Source organism: Nomascus leucogenys, chromosome 18 (assembly GCF_006542625.1).
Source record: "Nomascus leucogenys isolate Asia chromosome 18, Asia_NLE_v1, whole genome shotgun sequence".
Lineage (NCBI taxonomy): Eukaryota > Metazoa > Chordata > Mammalia > Primates > Hylobatidae > Nomascus > Nomascus leucogenys.
Window position 1 is genome coordinate 22272956 of NC_044398.1, and position 22666 is coordinate 22295621.

A 22666-nucleotide genomic window follows, 5' to 3' on the forward strand; every position below is an offset into this window, starting at 1 on the left:
AGCCCAGTGTGGTGGCACACGCGTGTAATCCCAGCTACTCACGAGGCTGAGGCACAAGAATCGCTTAAACCCAGGAGGCGGAGGTTGCAGTGAGCTGAGATCATGCCATTGCACTCTAGCCTGGGTGACAGAGCGAGACTCTGTCTCAAAAATAAACATAAAAATAAAATCAGAGCACAAGAAGTAGCAGTCCACCAACTCACATTTTCCATATTAATAATTCTCAACTAAAAGAAGTTCCGTATTCAAAAGCATTTTAGTTTTTTAACAGTACTTATTAGCATCAGCCATCTTGATAATCAACAAGGGAAAAATTAAAAATACCTAGACTGCAATAAACCTTTAAATCGGATTTTCAGTGAGAATTTAGAAGCAGTCACTACCTTTCTTTTGTTCAATTTGTGTAACCATGCAGCGTAGGCACTGTGTTACATCATCTTTACGCTCTGGTATTTGAACTTATTACAGAATTTTTTCTCTAAATTGGATGTTTCTTTATATGACCTTGGAAACTGAAGTAATCTTAGCATTAAACAAAAATGCTTTTTGAAGCACTTTTCTCATTGATCACTTAGCTGCTATTTTAGTCTTACCAAGAATAAGACTCTCACAATTTTTTAAAGAGAGTACCTCCCTCTCTGTACCTTTCTGTCAGTCATTATGTTGCATTGTCCACAACGCCTGTTACTATGCTTTGGGCTCAAAGATGGTCCCAGTTGCTCATCTGTCATCTGTCTTCTCTTGTGCCAGTCACTCACAGGCATGAATTATAATCCTCTGAATAACGCAGCAAGATACGTAATACCCCCTAATATAGAAAAGGAACTTGAAGCTCAGAGCAAGTGTCACTTGGCCAAGGCTGCACAGCTAAGTCAATGGCCAAATCTGGACTTAAGTTCAACTTGGCCAGAATCCAAAGCAGCTTCTTTTAGATTCACTATGCCACATCCCACCAAACCCAACCCAGCACATTGTATTAGGAAAAATCCTAAAACTTTTGATTAAATGGTAAAATGAAGTAACTACCTGGAGAAAATAAGCCTTCTGCTACCTTCCCTCCTCCCTCCCAGGGTTTGGCAAAAAGAGATCTTGAGCATGAGGAAGGAACAGCTTCTTCAGAAACAGACAGGAATTAGCTGTATGTTGGCTTCTGCATACCCTCAAGATTCAGTATGGGGCAGGACACGGTGGCTCACGCCTGTAATCTCAGCACTTTGGGAGGCTGAGGCGGGCGGATCACCTGAGGTCAGGAGTTCGAGACCAGCCTGACCAACGTGGAAAAACCCTATCTCTACTAAAAATACAAAATTAGCTGGGCGTGGTGGTGCATGCCTGTAATCCCAGCTACTCCGGAGGCTGAGGCAGGAGAATCAGTTGAACCCAGGAGGCAGAGGTTGCAGTGAGCCAAGATCGAGCCACTGCACTCTAGCCTGGACGACAGAGTGAGACTGTGCCTCGAAAAAAAAAAAATTGTTCATATCAATCTGACACGTAATTCTATATAACTGTTTTGTCTCATGGTAATGAGATATCAACAGTAAAATAGCTAGTTTTACACAGTTGTACAAAAATTTCCCATTTTGACTTCACAGTTATCCAGCATCAGCTTTAAAGTCCAGAGTTTTCACTGATACACAAACGTGTTATTGATCAGTGCCATCCCATAGCTGACACACCAGAATGACAGTGTCTGGAAACTAAATCAAGTTCCTGACCCAAGGATCTCTCTTTATCTGCCCATTTACCTGCAGCCTGTGGCTCCCCTTCCCCAACATGGCCGGGAGTCTTGGAATCTGCTGTTCCCAGTCAGAGTACCAGATACAGAAGTGGTAGAAACTTTGGGCCTTAAGGCTAGGACTTTCACCTCTGTAAAGGGAAGGGGCCAGAGCTGGGAGATTCCTATCATCCAGAGGAAGAGGAGGAAGCTGCTCAAGAAGCTGGCGCCCTTTTGGGCAAGTGTAAGAAATGCTACACTTAAGGCTGGGCGTGGTAGCTCCCGCCTGTAAGCCCAGCACTTTGGGAGGCCAAGGTGGCCAGATCACCTGAGGTCGGGAGTTCAAGACCAGCCTGACCAACACAGAGAAACCCCCATCTCTACTATAAATACAAAATTAGCTGGACATGGTGGCACACGCCTCTGATCCCAGCTACTTGGGAGGCTGAGGCAGAATCGCCTGAACCCGGGAGGCAGAGGTTGCGGTGAGCTGAGATCGCGCCATTGCACTCCAGCCTGGGCGATAAGAGCGAAACTCTGTCTCAAAAAAAAAAAGAAAGAAAGAAAAGAAATACTACACTTGGAGGAGGCTGCTTTGCCTCTCCCTGTCCTTTTGCCAAAGCACCTAACTTTCCCGAAAATACCTTGCCAGGCCTTTTATTTAATTGCCTAAAGTTCAACCAAAACCAAGCCTTTCATTTCACAAAAGAGATAAAAGTCTTAAATAACAGGTACTTGGGAGAGTTAAAAGCTTGGGCTACAGGCAGACTGTAGTGATACCAGATCTTTTCCTGTTTTCCCAGAGCTGAGTTTGGGATGGAGATTGCATCAAAGGAGCCTGATGCTTTGCCACTAGCCCTCTGTGCATAAATTTATTAGCATCTGGTCAAAGAGAGGGTCTCAGAATTGTAGAGCTGAAAGAGACCTTAGAGGTCATCTAGTTCACCCCTCATTTACATACAGGAAGTTGGGACGTTGTCTGTCTGGTTTACTGCTGCATCGTCAGTACCTAGGATACCACTTGGCACGTAGTAGGTATATCATAGGTCTCTCCGGAGTGAATGACATAGGAATTTGTGTGTTACCTTTGTTTTAGAAACTGCTAGCTATTTCAAAACCAGGCGCCGTGGCTCACACCTGTAATCCCAGCACTTTGGGAGGGCGAGGCTGGAGGATCACCTGAGGTCAGGAGTTCAAGACCAGCCTGGCCAACGTGGGAAAACCCTGTCTCTACTAAAAATACAAAAATTAGCCGGGTGTGGTGGTGGGTACCTGTAATCCCAGCCTCATGGGAAGCTGAGGCAGAAGAATGGCTTGAACCTGGGAGGGAGATTGCAGTGAGCCAAGATCGTGCCACTGCACTCAAGCCTGGGTCACAGAGTGAGACTCTGTCTCAAAATAAATGAATAAATATAAGAAACTACTAGCTATTTCTAGGGCAAAATCCATAGTGGAGTAATCCCTGAGGTAATTCAGATCGTTAATGGGCAGAGCCAAGACTATCACCCAGATCTCAGCCCAGAGCTCCTATAACGTCACCCTGACAGGTGCAGGCTGTGGAACAAATGGAAGCCGTTCCAAAGCAGTCATATCTCATATGATCCCATCTACGTGATGAGCCAAGGCAAAGGGCACTGGTGGTTCCCGGCCGTCCTCATGGGTTCCTGCTGTGGGCCTGGTGGTAGGTTCACATGTCAGCATCTACGAGCTAGTCTCATCTCACAGGTACTCTAATTTCTCGTGTCTGTCAAGTTTCCCAAGGAGGAGTTGTTTTCCCAAATCAGCCTGTTTCTTTTTATAATATAAGCTGTTTAGAGGCAGGTGCAGTGGCTCACGCCTGTAATCCCAGCACTTTGGGAGGCCAAGGCGGGCAGATCACCTGAGGTCAGGAGTTCCAGGCCAGCCTAGCCAACATAGTGAAACCCCATCCCTAATAAAAATACAAAAATTAGGTGGGGCCAGGTGTGGTGGTTCATGCCCGTAATCCCAGCGCTTCGGGAGGCCGAGGTGGGCAGATCACCTGAGGTCAGGAGTTCGAGACCAGCCTGGCCAACACGGCAAAACCCTGTTTCTAGTAAAAGTACAAAAATTAGCTGGTGTGGTGGTGCACGCCTGTAATCCCAACTACTCGGGAGGCTGAGGTGGGAGAATCTCTAGAACCCAGGAGCCAGAGGTTGCAGTGAGCCAAGATCATGCCACTGCACTCCAGCCTGCCCAACAGAGTGAGACACTGTCTCAGAAAAAAAAAAAAAGCTGAGTGCGGTGGCACACCTCTGTAATCCCAACTACCCAGGAGGCTGAAGCAGGAGAATCTCTAGAACCTGGGAGGTGGAGGTTGCAGCGAGCCAAGACCACACCACTGCATTCCAACCTGGGCGATAGTGAGACTCCGTCTCAAAAAGAAAAACAAAAAACAAAACCTGTTTAGAGCAGGTAATGAAACAACATACAATTTGTTACAGCAGTAGAGAGGATGTTCCTTTCCAAATGTCTGTCATTCTTTCACCAGATGCTAGCACTGTGTGTCTAGTGTCTGCTAGATGCTAAGGATATGCTGTAAAACAAGACCCAGTCATCAACCTCAAGAAGTTTATAAATAAATATTAAGAGGGATAGAAAGGTCATTTTAAGTGTAATAATTGCTCTGATGAGGAAAGCATGAGGTGCTGGACAATCCCATAGCAGAGACAACTAATCCAGCTGGACCAGGCATCAGAGAAGGCTTTAATGAACGAAGAGGTTTAGGCTGAGACCTGAAGAAAAAGTAAGTGGGGTGGGAAGGAAGGACTTTATAGGTGGAGGGAATACAATTTGCAGAGGCCCAAGGGTGGGAAAGAGCATCCTGCTTTTGTAGGGCTGCGGGTGGTTCGTTATGATTGATTCATAGGTGCTAAGGGCAAGAATAAGGCAGAGGGTAGGACTCGTGGGCTTTGCTAAGGAATCTGAACTTCAACCAGAGGACAGTGGGGAACCACTGATGAGCTTGAGGCAGGAGCATGACAAGATCTGGTTATACTTCAGATAATTTGCTGGGAGGGAATAGTGGAGAATTGGTGGTGGCGAGAGCCAGATTCCTTAGGAAGCCTTTGAGGTCGTCCAGGTAAGAGATGACTGTAGACCAAATTAAAGGTGTGGATACGGCTGGGCGCAGTGGCTCATGCCTGTAATCCCAGCACTTTGGGAGGCCGAGGCGGGCGGATCACCTGAGGTCAGGAATTTGAGACCAGCCTGGCCAACATGTTGAAACTCCATCTCTACAAAAATACAAAAATTAGCCGGGCATGATGGTGGGTGCCTGTAATCCCAGCTACCCAGGAGGCTGAGACAGGAGAATCGCTTGAACCCAGGAGGCAGAGGTTGCAGTGAGCCAAGATCATGCCATTGCACTCCAGCATGGGCGACAGAGTGAGACTCTGTCTCAAAAAAAAAAAAAAAAAAAAAGGTGGAGACAGAGGATGGACTTGATTTGAGAAGTGGCAGGGGGTAGTGGCTCACACCTGTAATCCCACACTTTGGGAGGCCCAAGTGGGAGGATCGCTTGAGGCCAGGAGTTAAGACCAGCCTGGCCAACATAGCAAGACCCCCACCTCTACAAAAAAATTTACAGATTAGCCAGGCATGTTGGCACACACCTGTAGTTCTAGCTACTCCAGAGACCGAGGCAGGAGGAATGCTTGAGCCCGGGGGCTTAAGGCTGCGGTAAGTTATCATCGTGGTATTGCCTGGGTGACAGAGCGAGACCCTGTCTCAAAAACAAACAAAAAAAAGGCCAGCACGATGGCTCATGCCTGTAATCCCAGCACTTTGGGAGATGGAGGCGGGCAAATCACATGAGACCAGGAAGTTCGAGACCAGCCTGGCCAACATGGTGAAACCCCATATCTACAAAAAAGAAAAATTAGCCGGGCATGGTGGTGGGCACCTATACTCCCAGCTATTCAGGAGGCTGAGGCAGGAAAATCGCTTGAACCCGGGAGTCAGAGGTTGCAGTGAGCCGAGATTGCGCCATTGCACTCCAGCCTGGGCCAGAGCGAGACTCAAAAAAAAAAAAAACAAAAAACGTGTCATATACAGGATTCAGTGACTGGTGGAACGTGGATAACTCAGAGAGGACACCCAAGTTTTCTTGCGTCAGGAGCTCAAGGACTAGTGGTACCATTCACTGAGATAGGGGTATAGAGAGGGAAGCAGGCTACAGAGATGTTCAAGAGGCAAGTGACTCCACGGGTCTATAGTCTGGAGAGTGAGCTGGGCTGGAGTTAGATTTCAGACTCAGCAGCCTGGAGGTGTTTATTAAGACAAAGGTGGAGAGTGGATAGATTGTCCAGGGAGACAGCCCATGGAGTGAGGAGAGAATCACACCAGGGAGGGATCCTCAGGGCATGCCGACGTGTAAGGGACAGGCAAAGTAGGAAGATCCAGGAAAGCAACTGGCAGGAAGTCCCCAGAGAGACAGGGAGCAAGGAATATGGCGTCACAGAAACCAAGGGGAAAGCACATTTTGAGAAGAAGGCTGCAAACAGCAGTATATGGTGCAGCCAAGCAATTAAGTGAGACAAGGGATGGAGAAGGCTTACTGCAACCTCCGCCTCCCGGATTCAAGTGATTCTCCTGCTTCAGCCTCCTGAGTAGCTGAGACTACAGGGGCCTGCCACCATGCCCAGCTAATTTTTGTGTTTTTAGTAGAGACGGAGTTTCGCCATGTTGGCCAGGCTAGTCTCTAACTCCTTACCTCGGGTGATCCACCCGTCTTAGCTTCCCAAAGTGCTGGGATTACAGATGTGAGCCACTACTCCCTGCCTGCTGTTGGGATCTTACCATGGAGACTGTTGGTGACTTTTTTTTTTTTTTTTTTTTTTTTTTTGGAGACAGCATCTCACTCTGCTACCCGGGTTGGAGTGCAGTGGCATGAGATCACAGCTCACCTTAACCTCGCCCTCCCAGGCTCAAGCAATCCTTCCATCTCAGTCTCCTGATTAGCTGAGACTACAGGTGCATGCCACCACGCCTGGCTAATTTTTGTATTTTTAGTAGAGACACGGTTTTGCCATGTTGCCCAGGCTGGTCTCAGACTCCTGAGCTCAAGCAATCCTCTGGCCCCGGCCTCCCAAAGTGCTGGGATTACAGGCCTTAGCCACCGTGCCTGGCTGGTGACCTTGTCTTAAGAGCAGCCATCTCTGGGTAGCAGAGACAAAGCCAGAATGCTGTGGGGGAAGAGTGAGGCGGGGGGCGGGACAGTGGGGCTAAATCCAGGCAACACTTTCCAGAAGTTCAAGGGGAAGGGAAAGCAAAAATGAGGGACTGAGAGGGGGACAGCTAAAGGAGAATGCATAGCAAAGAGCTCGTTTTTTTTTTTTTACAATAGGAGAGGTCAAAGAAAAAGGGGATAATTGGCTGGGCATGGTGGTTTACACCTGTAATCCCAGGACTTTGAGAGGCCGAGGCAGGTGGATCACCTGAGGTCAGAAGTTCGAGACCAGCCTGGCCAACATGGCGAAACCCCGTCTCTACTAAGAGTACAAAAATTAGCCAGGCATAGTGGTAGGTGCCTGTAATCCCAGATACTCGGGAGGCTGAGACAGGAGAATCGCTTGAACCTGGGAGGCGGAGGTTTCGGTGAGCTGAGATCGCACCATTGCACTCCAGCCTGGGCAACAAGAGTGAAACTCCGTCTCACAAAAAAAAAAAGAAAGAAAGAAAGAAAAGAAAATGGGGATAATTGACAGACGGATCCCTGAGGAAGTGGGAGGAGGTGAGAGCCAGAGCCTGGCTGGCGTGAGGTGGGAGAACAGGATGTGCTGATGTGGGTAAATGTGTAGGAGAGGCAGCAGGAAGAGGGGGCATTCCCATCCAATGGCCTCTATTTTCTCAGTAAAGGAGAGGCAAGTTGGCCTACTGCCTGTGTCTCAGGGTCAGAAGGCTTGCCAAACCCATTCAGGGGCCTGTTGCAGTGAGAGGCCTTGAATTTACAGTAGCACCACTCTTTGAGGAAGTCCACCAGCAGCTCCCAGCAGCCTGGCAGGAGGAATGGAAAAAATGAGCAGTTGGTGGTTGAAGTCTTACATGGTAGGGGTAAGGGGCTAAGCAAATTGTTGAACTAGGCTGGAGAGGGAAAAAAGTGAAAACAAAAAGAGGCCCCCAGAGAGAAACTAACAGGGTCAACCACTTATTTTTTTTTTATTTTTTATTTTTTGAGACGGAGTCTCACTCTGTCGCCCAGGCTGGAGTGCAGTGGCGTGATCTTGGCTCACTGCAAGCTCCGCCTCCCAGGTTCCCACCATTCTCCTGCCTCAGCCTCCCAAGTAGCTGGGACTGCAGGCACCCGCCACCACGCCCAGCTAATTTTTTGTATTTTTTAGTAGGGACGGGGTTTCACCGTGTTAGCCAGGATGGTCTCGATCTCCTGACCTTGTGATCCGCCCGCCTTGGCCTCCCAAAGTGCTGGGATTACAAGCGTGAGCCACCGCACCCGGCCCAGGTCAACCACTTATTGAGGGTCTACTATGACACAGGCAATGCGTAGGGAAAGAGAAACAAAAAGGTAGGGCAGGCCGGGCACGGTGGCTCACGCCCATAATCCCAGCACTTTGGGAGGCCGAGGCGGGTGGATCACCTGAGGTCAGGAGTTCAAGATGAGCCTGGCCAACATGGTGAAACCCTGTGTCTACTAAAAATACAAAAATTAACTAGGCATGGTGACGCATGCTTATAGTCCCAGCTACTCGGGAGGCTGAGGCAGAAGAATTGCTTGAACCCGGGACGCGGAGGTTGTAGTGAGCTGAGATCGCACTGTTGCACTCCAGCCTGGGCGAAAGAGCGAGACTCCGTCTCAAAAAAAAAAAAAAAAAAAAGATAGGGCAATAGTTTCCAAACCTGGCATTCTTCAGAATTAAGCTGAAAAAAAATAAAAAATGCAGACTCCTGGCTTCATTCCTGGGGTCTAGTAGGTCTAAGGAAAAGGGGGGTTGCACATGACAGTTATGTAGTCAGATCTGGAAGCCTTTTGCACCCATGGAAGAGGCAGAGGAGTAAACAGACACATGCAATATATACCGTGGGATAAGGCCATGGCCCTGGTCTTGGTACAGGCTTCCATGGTACAGGCTGCCATGGAAGCCAAGAGGACTTGGGAGTGGGAATGCCAAGGAGATGACAAGGACCCTTTCCTAGAGAAGGCGAGCCTGCTCTTGAATGTGATGATGAGAGAGAGCGCGCCACACACAAAGGGAAAGATGCCAAAGAAGCGTTCCAAGCACAGGGATCAGCATGTGCAAAGTCAGGAACTCCAGGTCCCTTGGAACACGCATGTGGAACTGCAGCTCATTTGGTGTGGCTGGAGCACAGCACATAAACGGGGGTGTGGTGAGAAGTCTCAGGAGAAGGAAGCAAGAACCAGATTGTCTGAGCCTTGTTCACCGCGCTCCACTTTCCATCCAAAGCACATTTCTCAGAAAGAGCCAGGGACGCCTAAGAGGCCAAGAATCCCAACTTGCACAATAAATAACTTAGAAAGCAGGCTCGGCTGGGCCTGGAAGGGTTAGACCCATCGGCTGGTATAATGCAGCAAATGTGATCTTTGCAGACCACTAGGTGGTGAGCAGTATTTTTGCTGTGACTGCAGACAGCATTCACAGATTTTTAGTTATTTATTTACTTTAAGGGAGAGGCATATGTCCTAAACACAAAGAATTATCGAAGGAGCCTTCCTTCTGGGCTCTGAGCCAAAACCAGGATAAGACACAGCCTGAAGTGATCACATGTAAAGTATATGGACATTGTGGAAAGATGTTTTTCCCCCATATGGCTTCTCCTCCCTTTTGCCCTGGGCCCTAAAAGCCTGAAGTAGACTCCCACACCCTTTCTCTCCCTCTCTGTTCTCAGAAATCTCCAGACATATATTTGAAGATAAACCAACAAACACAGACATTTCATTTGTTTAGCAAACCAAAAGGTTACGTTTGGAGGGCTGTTCAAGTCACACTCTACCCACTTAACTTTCTGCAGTCTCCAAAATAGAGTCAATCTGTAACATCTTACAAAGTCAGGGTGACTTAGCTTTCAAAATAAACACGCAATGATCGGAGGACAACCTAGGACTTGGCCATCCCAGGCCAATGTCATTCCCCAGAAAGGACTCAGGGCTCATTCTGTAATCCTGCTCCAATGCTCAAGGCTAGAGAATGCTTTTGGCCTGCGCTCCTGATAATGAAAAGGAAAATCAGACTCTCAGGAGCAGCTCAAGACCACGGCTGGAGTATAAGACTCCATGGCCTCCAGAAACCTGACCCAGGAGCGAGGAAGAAGGCAGAACATTGTCCCAAGGCATCTCTCAACACAGAGAGGTATCCCTCCCGAGGGCTAGAAAAGATTCTGGAAGAGGAGAATGAAGGATCAAGGAGAAAGGCAGCCTTGCTATCTGAAAGCACAGGGCCCTGACACCACCTGTAGTTAAGCCTTATCCAATACCCTGCCAGCCAAGGAGTGTCCTCATTAGGCAAATAGGAAAACAGAGGCTGAGTCCCAAAGGTCTGCAGCTTCACTTGACCCTGGGGATCAACTCCTCCTCCAACTGCAAAGGGGAATTTCTTGCAGATAAGCAATCTCCCATTCTGAGTTATTGCAGTCTCTTTTTCTACCCTGCTGGCTCTGTGGCCACAGTGCACTTTCCACTTAAAAGAGTTAGGCCAGGCCAGGTGTGTAATCCCAGCACTTTGGGAGGCTGAGACGGGCAGATCACTTGAGGTCAGAAGTTCAAGACCAGCCTGGTCAACATGGTGAAACCCTGCCTCTGCCGGACGCAGTGGCTCACACCTGTAATCCCAGCACTTTGGGAGGCTGAGGCTGGTAGATCACAAGGTCAGAAGTTCAAGACGAGCCTGGCCAATATGGTGAAACCCCATCTCTACTAAAAATACAAAAAAATTATCTGGGCATGGTGACGGGTGCCTGTAATCCCAGCTACTTGGGAGGCTGAGGCAGAGAATTGCTTGAACCTGGGAGGCAGAGGTTGCAGTGAGCCAAGGTCGCGCCACTGCACTCCAGCCTGGGCGACAGAGCGACCCTGTCTCAAAAAAAAAAAAAAAGAAAGAAAGAAAAAAATCAAAAAAAGAAAGAAAGGCTGCTTCTACTAAAAATACAAAAATTAGACGGGCATGGTGGCACTCGCCTACAGTCCCAGCTACTCAGGAGTCTAAGGCAGGAGAATCGCTTGAACCCAGGAAGCAGATGTTGCAGTGAGCCGAGATCGCACCACTGCACTCCAGCCTGGGCGACAGAGTGTGACTCCGTCTCAAAAAAAAAAAAGTGGGCTCCTAGAAGGAGCCTAATTGGAAGCTGCTGAGGGGGATGGAAAGTCTTCAATCACAAAGGTAGGAGTGATCAGGAGGGCCTGGGCTCAGAACTCACACCTCTCATTCTGTACCTAGTGTCTCAGGGTAGGTAGAAGTAGCACCCAGGCACTGGGAACCCTGGAAACATTCATCATGGTTAACACATGGTGAGTGAGGGGTTACTTTGTGTGGGACCTTGTGCCAAGCACTCCCCATGCACGATGTCCTTTACGGAAAGACCATGTGGGATGGGAGGAAGCCACCAAGTTATGGCAGGGATGGCAGGAGACAATCCTACAGCCTAAGACTGCAGGGTCCTTGGCTATTATATTCATTTGCCAGGGCTGCCATAACAAAATACCACAGACTGTGTGGCTTAAAAAACAGAAGCTTATTGTCTTGCAGTTCTGGAAGCTAGAAGTTCAAGATCAAGGTGCCGGCAAGATTGGTTTCTTCTGAGGGCTGTGAAGGAAAAAGTCTGTTCCAGGCTTGTCTCCTTGGCCATCTTCTCCCAATGTCTCTTTAGTCTTTCCTCTATGCGTGTCTCTGTCCAAATGTCCCCTTTTTATAAGGACACCAGTTCCACTGGGTTAGGGCCTACCCTACTGATCTGCTTTCAACTTGACCTCTTTCAAGACCCATCTCCACATAAGGTCACATTCCGAGATACTGGGGTTAGGACTTCAACATACAAATTGGAGTGGGGACAACACAATTCAACCTGCAACAACAATCTCTAACCCAGCCCTCTCTTTATTTTATTTATTTTTATTTTATTTTATTTATTTATTTATTTATTTATTTATTTTGAGATGGAGTCTCGCTCTCGTTGCCCAGGCTGAGTGCAATGGTGCAATCTTGGCTCACCGCAACCTCCACCTCCCGGGTTCAAGTGATTCTTCTGCCTCAGCCTCCTGAGTAGCTAGGATTACAGGCATGCACCAACATGCCCAGCTAATTTTGTATTTTTAGTAGAGACAGGGTTTCACCATGTTGGTCAGGCTGGGCTCGAACTCCCAACCTCAGGTGATCCACCCACCTTGGCCTCCCAAAGTGCTGGGATTACAGGCATGAGCCACCACGCCCAGCTATTTATTTTTTGAGATGGAGTCTCGCTCTGTCACCCAGGCTGGAGTTCAGGGACGTTACCTCAGCCCGCTGCAACCTCTGCCTCCCAGGTTCAAGTAATTCTCCTGCCTCAGCCTCCCAAGTAGCTGGGATTACAGGTGTGTGCCACCACACCTGGCTAATTTTTGTGTTTTTAGTAAAGATGGGGTTTCACCGTGTTGGCCAGACTGGTCTCGAACTCCTGACCTCAAGTAATCCCCCCTCCTCAGCCTACCAAAATGCTGAGATTACAGGTGTGAGCCACCGTGCTCAGCCTCCAGTTGTTATTTTTATTGACAAAGTTATGAAAATCTTTGAGTGGGAAAGTGATTTGCACAGGCTCCATCAAGTTGACAAAACCAAGATTGGAACACAGGTCTTTTGGGGCCCCCAGCCTTCAGCAGACCTCCCCAGGAGTAGCAATATTGCCTGCTTTTGGAAACCTCTTCCCCAAGAAGGGAATCCCTGAGCTTGGGCCAGTCTAGGAAGCACGCAGTTGAATCTACAGGCCTAGGACACATGAAAACCCTTTTACCAACCAACATCCGGAAAGGGACTCTGCAATGCCAGGGTAGAAGGAGCCTTATTCATGGAGCTTCACAGAGGCACTGGGTCTTATTTTCTTTGAGATGGAGTTTCACTCTTCTTGCCCAGGCTGGAGGGGCAGTGGTGTGATCTCGGCTCACTGCAACCTCCACCTCCCGGGTTCAAGCGATTCTCCTGCCTCAGCCTCCCGAGTAGCTGGGATTACGGGCATGCACCACCACACCCAGCTAATTTTTGTATTTTTTTTGTAGAGATGGGGTTTCTCTATGTTGGTCAGGCTGGTCTCAAACTCCCGACATCAGGTGCTCCGCCTGCCTCAGCCTCCCAAAGTGCTGGGATTACAGGCATGAGCCACCCCGTCCGGCTTGGGTCTTATTTCCAATGGCCAGGCCTCTCATTAACGTGGCAGGAATGCAGCCTGTGCGGAGCTCTGCCCTTTACTTGCAGCCCCCAACAGTGCAGTTTTGCCAGAAGTTGGCTGGGATTGTGCTGGGTTTCTCAAGGTTCCCCTCCTTGTTCACTCTCCTCAGACCCACCTTTGCCTGCAGCTAGCAAGCAGCTGATAGATCTCTATTTTGCTGTTGTGAGAATTCACCAAAAAGGCACTTCTAAAAGCCTCATGCAACTAGCAGGAGAAACATAGGTTTAGAGCCTTGCTCCTGCAGCTTCAAAAACAAGGAGGCAAAAATTGAGATTGAATATAGCACAGAGTGTGGGTGACACCAAACCACGGACTGAGTTGATAGGCTGCAGGGAAGGAAGTGAAAAGTTCACCTTGTCCTTCCGTCTAACAGAGGACTGCTGGTTTTGCAGAGGTTTGCTTTTTTTTTTTTTTTCATTCAATAAAAATAGCTCGGTGGGACAACATATTATAGCATTCGTGGAAATAAAAACTAGGAACCACATCATAGGATGTTCTGCTCCAAACTTGGCGCTGATCCCCCAGGCAGCTCCAAGTTCCCTCCGATTCAGGCAGCAGCGACGGAGGCCCTCCCCTGTCCCAGGTGGGACCCGGCCTTCAGAGAGGAAGGGAGGTGGTGGTATGAGGCATCAGCTGTTTCCTTTGCCTGTGGGCCAAGATCCTTGCCATGGCAGAAATACAACTTTGTCCCCAGTGTCTGCCTTCTGCACTGTAAAAAGTTTCCATCACAAAGGGTCGCGATTCAGGAAACCAGGGTTAGAGGCAAACGGGTCTTATTTGAAAATGGTAAAACCTGGCCAGGCCTTGGACTTCCTTCATTGATTGCTCTCCTGGGACCTGGGACCAGCCCAGCAGGGTGGGGTGGGGCAGCAATGCAGGTTACAGGATGTGAAAGTGGGGACTGAGGTTAGGAAAAAGAATAAAAGGCTGTGACCAGAACACACCCAGCAGAGGCCATGTGCAGTTCTCTTCTTCAGGGTTTCCTGTGGGTACACTGAGAACATTGTGTTCTGGCTGAGAACTTATCCGGCGGAGCCTGCTGCATACGTGGCCCCTGGGTCCTAGTGCTGCCTCTTACCTAGCCTCAGGCCTGGCTCCCCTGCCTGCACCTGTGTGCAGCCCACTGTATGACCCAGGGAGGCTGTCTCCATTGTGTCCTCCTGCCGGGTGAGGCCCCCGGCCACCAGACTCCGAGCACTCAAGATTCTGACCCATCCTGCATTTCCAAAGCATTTTCAGCATGCCGGGTGCCATCACACAGTCGCGTTTCATGTCCCTCATAACAAAACATCCTTCAGATGACAAAACTGAGGTTCAGGGAAACTGGGAGGAACAACCAACATCAGTATTTATTTATTTTAGAAAGGGCGGTTTCACTTCCACCCAGGTTGGAATGCAGTGGTGCGATCATAGCACACTGCAGCTTCCAACTCCTGGGCTCAAGTGAACCTCAGCCTCCTTAGTAGCTGGGACTACAGGCACGCACCACCACCCCTGGCTCATTTTTGTATTTTTTTTGTAGAGACAGGGTCTCATTATATTGCCCAGGCTGGTCTCGAACTCCTGGGCTCAAGCAACCCTCCCGCCTCGGCTACCCAAAATGTTGGGATTAAGACATAAGCCACTGTGTGCCTGGCCTATGCCAGTATGTATGTATGTATGTATGTATGTATGTATGTATGTATGTATTTTTGAAACAGAGTTTTGCTCTTGTTGCCCAGGCTGGAGTGCAGTGGCATGATCTCGGCTCACCGCAATCTCCGCCTCCCGGGTTTAAGCAGTTCTCCTGCTTTAGCCTCCCGAGTAGCTGGGATTACAGGTGCCCACCACCACACCGGGCTAATTTTTGTATTTTTAGTAGAGACAGGGTTTCACCATGTTGGCCAGGCTGATCTTGAACACCTGACCTCAGGTGATCCACCTGCCTCAGCTTCCCAAAGTGCTGGGATGACAGGCGTGAGCCACTGTGCCTGGCCGCCACTATTTATTAAAGGTTCCTGGATGCAGGTCTCATGTCACTTCGGGATAACTGATTTTGAGGCATTATTTCAAACTCTTGCAATGAATGTGAGCATTTTCCCTCAAAGTTTCTCTCCAGGTGATTTTGAGAATAGATGCTTTCTCTTTTTTATTTTTTGTTTGTTTGCTTGAGACAGGGTCTCATTCTGTCGCCCAGGCTGGAGTGCAGTGGCGCGATCTTGGCTCATTGCAGCTTCAACCTCCCTGGATCAATTGATCCTCCTGCCTCATCCTCCTGAGTAGCTGGGACTACAGGTTTGCACCACCAAGCCCCGCTAATTTTTTTTTTTTTTTTTTTTTTTTTGAGACGGAGTCTCTTTCTGTCACCCAGGCTGGAGTGCAGTGGTGCAATCTCGGCTCACTGCAACCTCCGCCTCCCAGGCTCAAGCAATTCTTCTGCCTCAGCCTCCCGAGTAGGTGAGACTATACAGGCATGCACCACCATACCTGGCTAATTTTTGTATTTTTAGTAGAGATGGGGTTTCACCATATTGGCCAGGCTGGTCTCAAACTCCTGATCTTGTGATCTGCCCGCCTTAGCCTCCCAAAGTGTTGGGATTACAGGCATGAGCCACCATGCACAGCCAATTCTCTTATTTTTTTTTTTTTTGTAGAGACAGGATCTCACTGTGTTGCCCAGGCTGGTATTGAACTCCTGGGCTCAAGCCTTCCTCCCACCTCAGTCTCCCAAAGTGCTGGGATTACAAGGTGTGAGCCACCACACCTGGTTGGTACTTTCTTAATGATTCTCTAAAATAGATAAAAGCTCAGGCAGGTGGACCCAGAGCTGTCCAGAGGAGCCTGAGTCTGAGTCCCGCCCTGCCCTGCTCAGAGCCAGGAGAGTCTGCCCTCTGCATGAACTCCCTCAACTGCTGATCTGCTGCCATAAGCCTCTATGCAGCAGCCACATCAGCCTCTGGATTCTTCTGTGCTGTGTAAGGTCCTGGAACTCAGAGGCATATGCTGGGTCCCATAGCCAAGGATCAGTGGGCCAGCAGAGGAGAGGGGACTTAGGAGGGGGATGGAGGCTCTCTGGTTAGAAGAGATCTTTGCAATTCTTTGTTTTTTTTTGTTTGTTTCTTTGTTTCGTTTTTTTTTTAATAACAGAGACAAGATCTCACTGTGTTGCCCAGGCTGGTCTCAAACTCCTAAGCTCAAGTGATCCTCCCACCTCGGCCTCCCAAAGTGCTAGGATTACAGGTGTGAGCCACTGTGCCTGGCCATCTTTGAAATTTTTTTTTTTTTTTTTTTTTTTGATGGAGTCACTCTGTCGCCCAGGCTGGAGTGCAGTGGCGCGATCTTGGCTCACCACAACCTCTGCCTTCCAGGTTCAAGCAATTCTTCTGCCTCAGCTTCCCGAGTAGCTGGGATTACAGGTGCATGCCACCACGCCCTGCTAATTTTTTTTGTATTTTTAGTGGAGATGGGGTTTTGCCATGTTGGCCACGCTGGTCTCAAACTCCTGACCTCAGGTCATCTGCCTGCCTTGGCCTCCCAAGGTGCTGGGATTACAGGCATGAGCCACTGTTCCCAGCCCATCTTTGCAATTTTTGAACTGAGTTCTAGATTATACTTTCCCTATTAGATTGCAAATCTCTTTTTCCAAGTCATCTTTGTATCCTGTCCAGTCACACCCTTTGCCTTGTGTGTGTGGAGTCCTTGATCCACAGTCATTGAATGACTTGAATTAAAGCCACTCACTAGATGGCCTTTCCCCCAGCTACAGCTCATGGTCACTCAGTAACTACACAATGAATACCTAGTGTGTACTAAGCACTGGCTGAGATAATGGGCACACAATTGCCAAAAACAAATACACAGAGTCTTTGCCCCTCCTAGAGATCACAGTCCAGTGGAAACAAAGACATATAGTAAGTAGGAGCAGTCCTGAGGGCTCATGGTTATCTCAGGGGACCTTGTGATCTGCCCACCTCAGCCTCCCAAAGTGTTGGGATTACAGGCGTGAGCCACTGCACCCAGCCAATTTTCTTCTTGTTATTTTTTTTTTTGTAAAGACAGGGTCTCACTGTATTGCCCAGGCTGGTATTGAACTCCTGGGCTCAAGGTGCCCAGTTTTAACACTTCCTAACACTTCCTAACGATGTGGTCATGGGCAAGACACCAGCCTCAGTTTCTTGCTTTGTAAGAAAAAAACACCTCCTTTAGGCCAGGCATGGAGGCTCATGCCAGGTACCATAGGTGACCACAGAGCAGGGGGATCCAAGGCTGAGGGTCCAGGAACATTTCCTTGAAGAAGAGATAGATTTTTAAGCTGAGACCCAAAAGGGAGGGAGAGAAAACTTCCAGATGAAGGAGACGGGGAAAAGCGGTTTGGGCAGAACTAACAGTGTTTGTGAAGACCCAGAATTTAGAGAGCACGTGGCTCATTGAAAGCACTCACAGGGCCAGGTGAGGTGGCTCACGCCTGTAATCCCAACACTTTGGGAGGCTGAGGCGGGCGGATCACCTGAGGTCAGGAGTTTGAGACCAGCCTGACTAACATGGTGAAACCCAGTATCTACTAAAAATACAAAAATTAGCTGGGCGTAGTGGCGGGCGCCTGTAATCCCAGCTACTCGGGAGGCTGAGGCAGGAGACTCACTTGAACCCAGGAGGTGGAGATTGCAGTGAGCTGAGATCACGCCATTGCACTCCAGCCTGGGTGACAGACCAAGACTCCATCTCAAAAAAAATAAAAAAAGAAAGAACTGACAGAAGTTTCCTAAGCCTTCTGAACTCCAGCCAACAGGAAGATCTTCCAACCCTCACTCCAGGGGAGACCACAAGCATTGTTGTTACCAGATACAGAGGAATCTCCTGCTTTTCTGTGGCCTTTCCCCAGGCCCCAAACCCCAGTCCTGGGAAACAGAAGGAATCCTCAAAAATGGCTGGAGCACACTGAGGCAAGAATGCCATGGGTGTGGTTGGGAAGGTAGCTTCTGGTCCAGATGCTGGAATCCTGGATTAAGACCCTGGGCAAACCACTTCCCCCCTCTCTCTAGATCTCAATTTTCATGCTTTACGGATCCTCAGCATTTAGCACAACGTGCAATACTCCAGCTTTTTTGAATTAATGAACGGCTGGAGTTTCCATTTGTAAAAAGATTCCTTGCAATGCTAAGATTCTGCATCTGAGACCCACAGTCATCCCTGCTCAGGACTCTTTGAGCAACAGAAGCACCATGAAAGGAACCAGCACAGTGCCCAGCACACCCACAGCAAATGTTTGTTGAACGAATGAGTGTTTCCCCTGAAGTCACTATAAGAACCGTGATCCATCCTTACTTTTCTCAACAGCTGCTCTGATCTCCAGCACTACTAACCCTGTGCAGTAGATTGTCACTCACCCACTCCAAAGATTGTCACTCACCCACTCCAAAGGCAGATGCCAGGTTTCGTGAAGGTAAACCCTGGCTCATGCCTTTATTGCTCTATCCTAAAGGAAAAAGATCTAAGATGACTCTGTATGGAGTTGAGAGGCAGTACAGGAAAGAAAAAAGTCGACTAAGAGTTTCAATCTGAAAATTAACATATATCTCATTTTGCACTTTCTGTCTCCCCAAATTCAAACCTGCCACATGTTCTGTCCCACTCCTGTAAACAACTAAAACTCACCATGGTCTGCTGGCAGAGCTCTGAAATGGGCAAATGCTCCCTGATCCACCATACTGCCTGCTTGCCCTGAGCCAGGTGGCTATAGGAAGGGCAAGAGTTCCTAGCTGGGCAAACCCTCAACACATTTTCCCTCTCTTGTGGGTTTCCAGGCTAGCACGCAGAAGCCTGATTCATCCACAACCGTACTGAAACATAGAATTAATTCCGGCTGTACCCTGGGTGAGCTAGGCCATTATGGCAGCCAAACCACCACTTACAGCATAATTTCTATGGGAAAATGTGTTCTGAGTTCCAAGCAACCAAATTATAAGTGGGACATAGGCACACCCAGGTTCGAATCCCAGTTTTTTGTTTGTTTTGTTTTGTTTTGTTTTGTTTGAGACAACGTTTCACTCTTGTCACCCCAGGTTGGAGTGCAGTGGTGCAAATTCGGCTCACTGCAACCTCTGTCTCCTGGGTTCAAGCAATTTCCCTGCCTCAGCCTCTCAAGTAGCTGGGATTACAGGCATGCACCACCACGTCCAGCTAATTTTTGTATTTTTTTAGTAGAGACAGGGTTTAGTATTTTTAGTTGAGACAGGGTTTCACCATGTTGGCCAGGCTGGTCTCGAACTCCTGACCTCAGTTGATCTGCCCACGTTGGCCTCCCAAAGTGCTGCAATTACAGGTGTGAGCCACCGCACCCGGCCTCGAATCCCAGTATTATCACTTCCTAACGATGTGGTCATGGGCAAGGCACCAGCCTCAGTTTCTTGCTTTGTTAAAAACAACAACAACAAAAAAAACCACCTCCTTTAGGCCAGGCATGGAGGCTCATGCCTGTAATCCCAACTCTTTGGGAGATCAAGGCAGGAGTAGTTCAAAACCAGCCTGGTCAACATAGAGAGACCCCATCTGCACAAAAGAAAAATTTTAAAATTTAGCTAGGCATGGTGGCACATGCCTGTAGTCGCAGCTACTCAGGAGGCTGAGGCAAAGGATCACTTCAGCCCAGGAGTTTGAGGCTGCAGTGAGCTATGATCATGCCACCGCACTTCAGCATGGGTGACAGAGCAAGATTGTCAAAAAAAGGAAAAAAAAAACCCAGAATACCTCTTCTAGCATGCTCTAGTGTATAATAAATAGACACCTGTGAAAAGGCCTCAGCTGCTCCTGGCACACAGGGGCTTTTGCAGAGAGGCCCTGGAGACAAGACCCAGGCAGAGTCCCTCTGAGCGACTTACCCAGCTTTGCATAGGGGCAGCATTACCACTGGACTTGGGCTCAGAGCAAGTGTTTATGAGATAAATGAGGTGCCGTCTCAGAAATCACAGAGCACTCCTCTACCTTTGACCTTCTGCAGGCTTTCACTGGCTTCTATGAGCCAAGAACCTTCTCCGCCCCCACCCAGCTCTCTCTCCCCTGCAATCTCTCCATGAACAGCATTGTTCTGGCTTCCTCTGCTCTGGGTCCTGGGAAGGGACTTGGCCTCCAAAAGGGGCCAGATGCCCTGGCCTCTCACCCTAGGCCTGGAAGTTAGCCTGGCCTGCTAGCAGGCAGCCCAAAAGAGCAAGCAGAGAACCAGGGCACGCTCCCAGGAACACCAGGGCTGGTAGCAAGCCGACCTCCTCCCACGGGGTCTGGGGTTTGGCCCCTCCTTCATCTGTTTGTTTCCCGGCTGCAGCCAGAACGGTCTGTACCCGAAGGATGGTGCTAACGGCCAAGGAATCCGTAGGGTCCTAAAGTTCGACCTACTTCCTTTCCTTGCCCTTGTTCCCCAAATTCAGGGTTTCCTGGCCATGGGCTTGTTGTCCCTTGCCTAGGGTCACTGGCACTGTGGAGATCAATCGCCTTGAGTAAGGCCCCTTACACGGCACTGTGCTTCCCCCGGTTCCACCCACCAGGTGCCATGGCCCTGCAGCATCCTCCCTGGTTCCAGTCCTGTCCATCTGTCAATAGGCCTCCCTCCCCGGCACTGCTCACTGGGTCTCAGTTGTCCAGCCCCCACCCCACTTCCTTACCCATCACCCCCAATCCTGCCATAGCAAAAAAAAAAAAATTCTTGTGAAAAGAATATAAGCTGATGGTAAAAATCTACCAGTGCAAAAGGTGTAGAAAGAAAAAGTAGGCTGGGCGTGGTGTCTCAAGCCTGTAATCCTAGCACTTGGGGAGGCTAAGGTGGGCAGATCACCTGAGGTAAGGGGTTCGAGCCTAGCCTAGCCAACATGGCGAAACCCATCTCTACTAAAAATACAAAAATTAGCCGGGTGCCGTGGCACAAGCCTGTAATTCCAGCTACTCGGGAGGCTGAGGCAGGTGAATTGCTTGAACCCAGGAGGCGGAGGTTGCAGTGAGCCGAGATCGCGCCATTGCACTCCAGCCTGGGCAACAGAGTGAGACTCTCTTTCTCAAAAAAAAAAAAAAAAAGAAAAGAAAAAGAAAAAGAAAAAACTTTCATCCCTCTTCAACAGCTTCTCCAGTATCCTTCTAGATGTTTTCTCACCATATTTAAAAGCGTGTATCTGCAGGGGAGTGTCCTCTTTTGTCTCCCCTCAGCCTGGGATTATACTGTACAAATTGTTCTGCAACCTGTTCCTGTCACCTCACAGCAGATCTTGGACATCTTTCCAAAATCTACCTCCCTCTTTTTAACACCCACATAATTTCCCATGATTGGGATGTACTGTAATTTATTTAACTGTTTTCCTACCAGAGACACTTAGGTGGTTTTCAGTTTTTGCAATCATGACCTAATTGTTTCCCTGCCTTAGGTCTCCAACCTCCAATCTGCCCTCCACACCACTGCTAGATTCCAATCCCCAATCTGATTTGTCATCCCCAGTATAAACCTCTTCCTGGTGGTAGGGTTATTCACTAGGTGTCTATTGCCCCCATATACCTTAAGCTGCTCACGGCCAGGTGTTGCCTTGGAGCTCCTGGCAAGGAACTCTCCAGACCCGTCAACTCAGCACTTTCTGAGCCAGTCTCAGCACTGCCCTGGGGAAATGTACGGAGGTTCTCAGGCCATATGGATACTCATTCTTTTCTTTTTTTTTTTTTTTTGAGACACAGTCTCACTCTCTCACCCAGGCTGGAGTGCAGTGGAACAATCTTGGCTCACCGCAACGTCTGCCTCCTGGGTTCAAGCTATTCTCCTGCCTCAGCCTCCCAAGTAACTGGGATTACAGGTGTGCACCACCACGCCCAGATAATTTTTGTATTTTTTTAGTACAGACAGGGTTTTACCATGTTGGCCAGGCTGGTCTTGAACTCCTGACCTCAGGTGATTCACCCACCTCTGCCTCCTAAAGTGCTGGGATTACAGGTGTGAGCCACCACACCTGGCCTCACTCTTTTTTTTTTTTTTCATATATTATTATTGGAAACTCTGTGGGCTGGGCTTTTTGTGCAGGGCACCAGGAGATCCAGGACAAAATAGATACAGACCCTGGCCTCTTAGAGCTTGCAGTGTAGTAGGAAAGTCAGGCATTGGACATCCACAGAGATAGATGAATGAATGATTACAAAGGGAATTAGTGCTTTGAAAGGAAACAGCAGAGGAGAAGAAGGGATTGCAGGCAACCGGAAGGGATTGCAGGCAACCGGGAAAGCCCTCTCTGAAAAGGTAACAAGCTGCAGTGGAGAGATACTAGCAGACTATGGGATCTGGTTCCCACACTGGAACCAGATTCTGGACACTTCCCCTTTATTCTCCTCAAATGTACAAGAAGGGGAATCCCCCTTACAGTTTTAACTTTCTGTGACAATAATAAGTGCTGGCCGAGTTCAGAGGGAGTAGAGTTCCCCACCGCCTGGGAAGGGTCAGGGAGATTTCTTGCTGATTCCACATTGACCTTGAGTCACATGTGGGCTCCAGTTCCATTCAATTCTGGGTCAAACACTTGTTGAGTATATACTGTATATATCCCAACACTG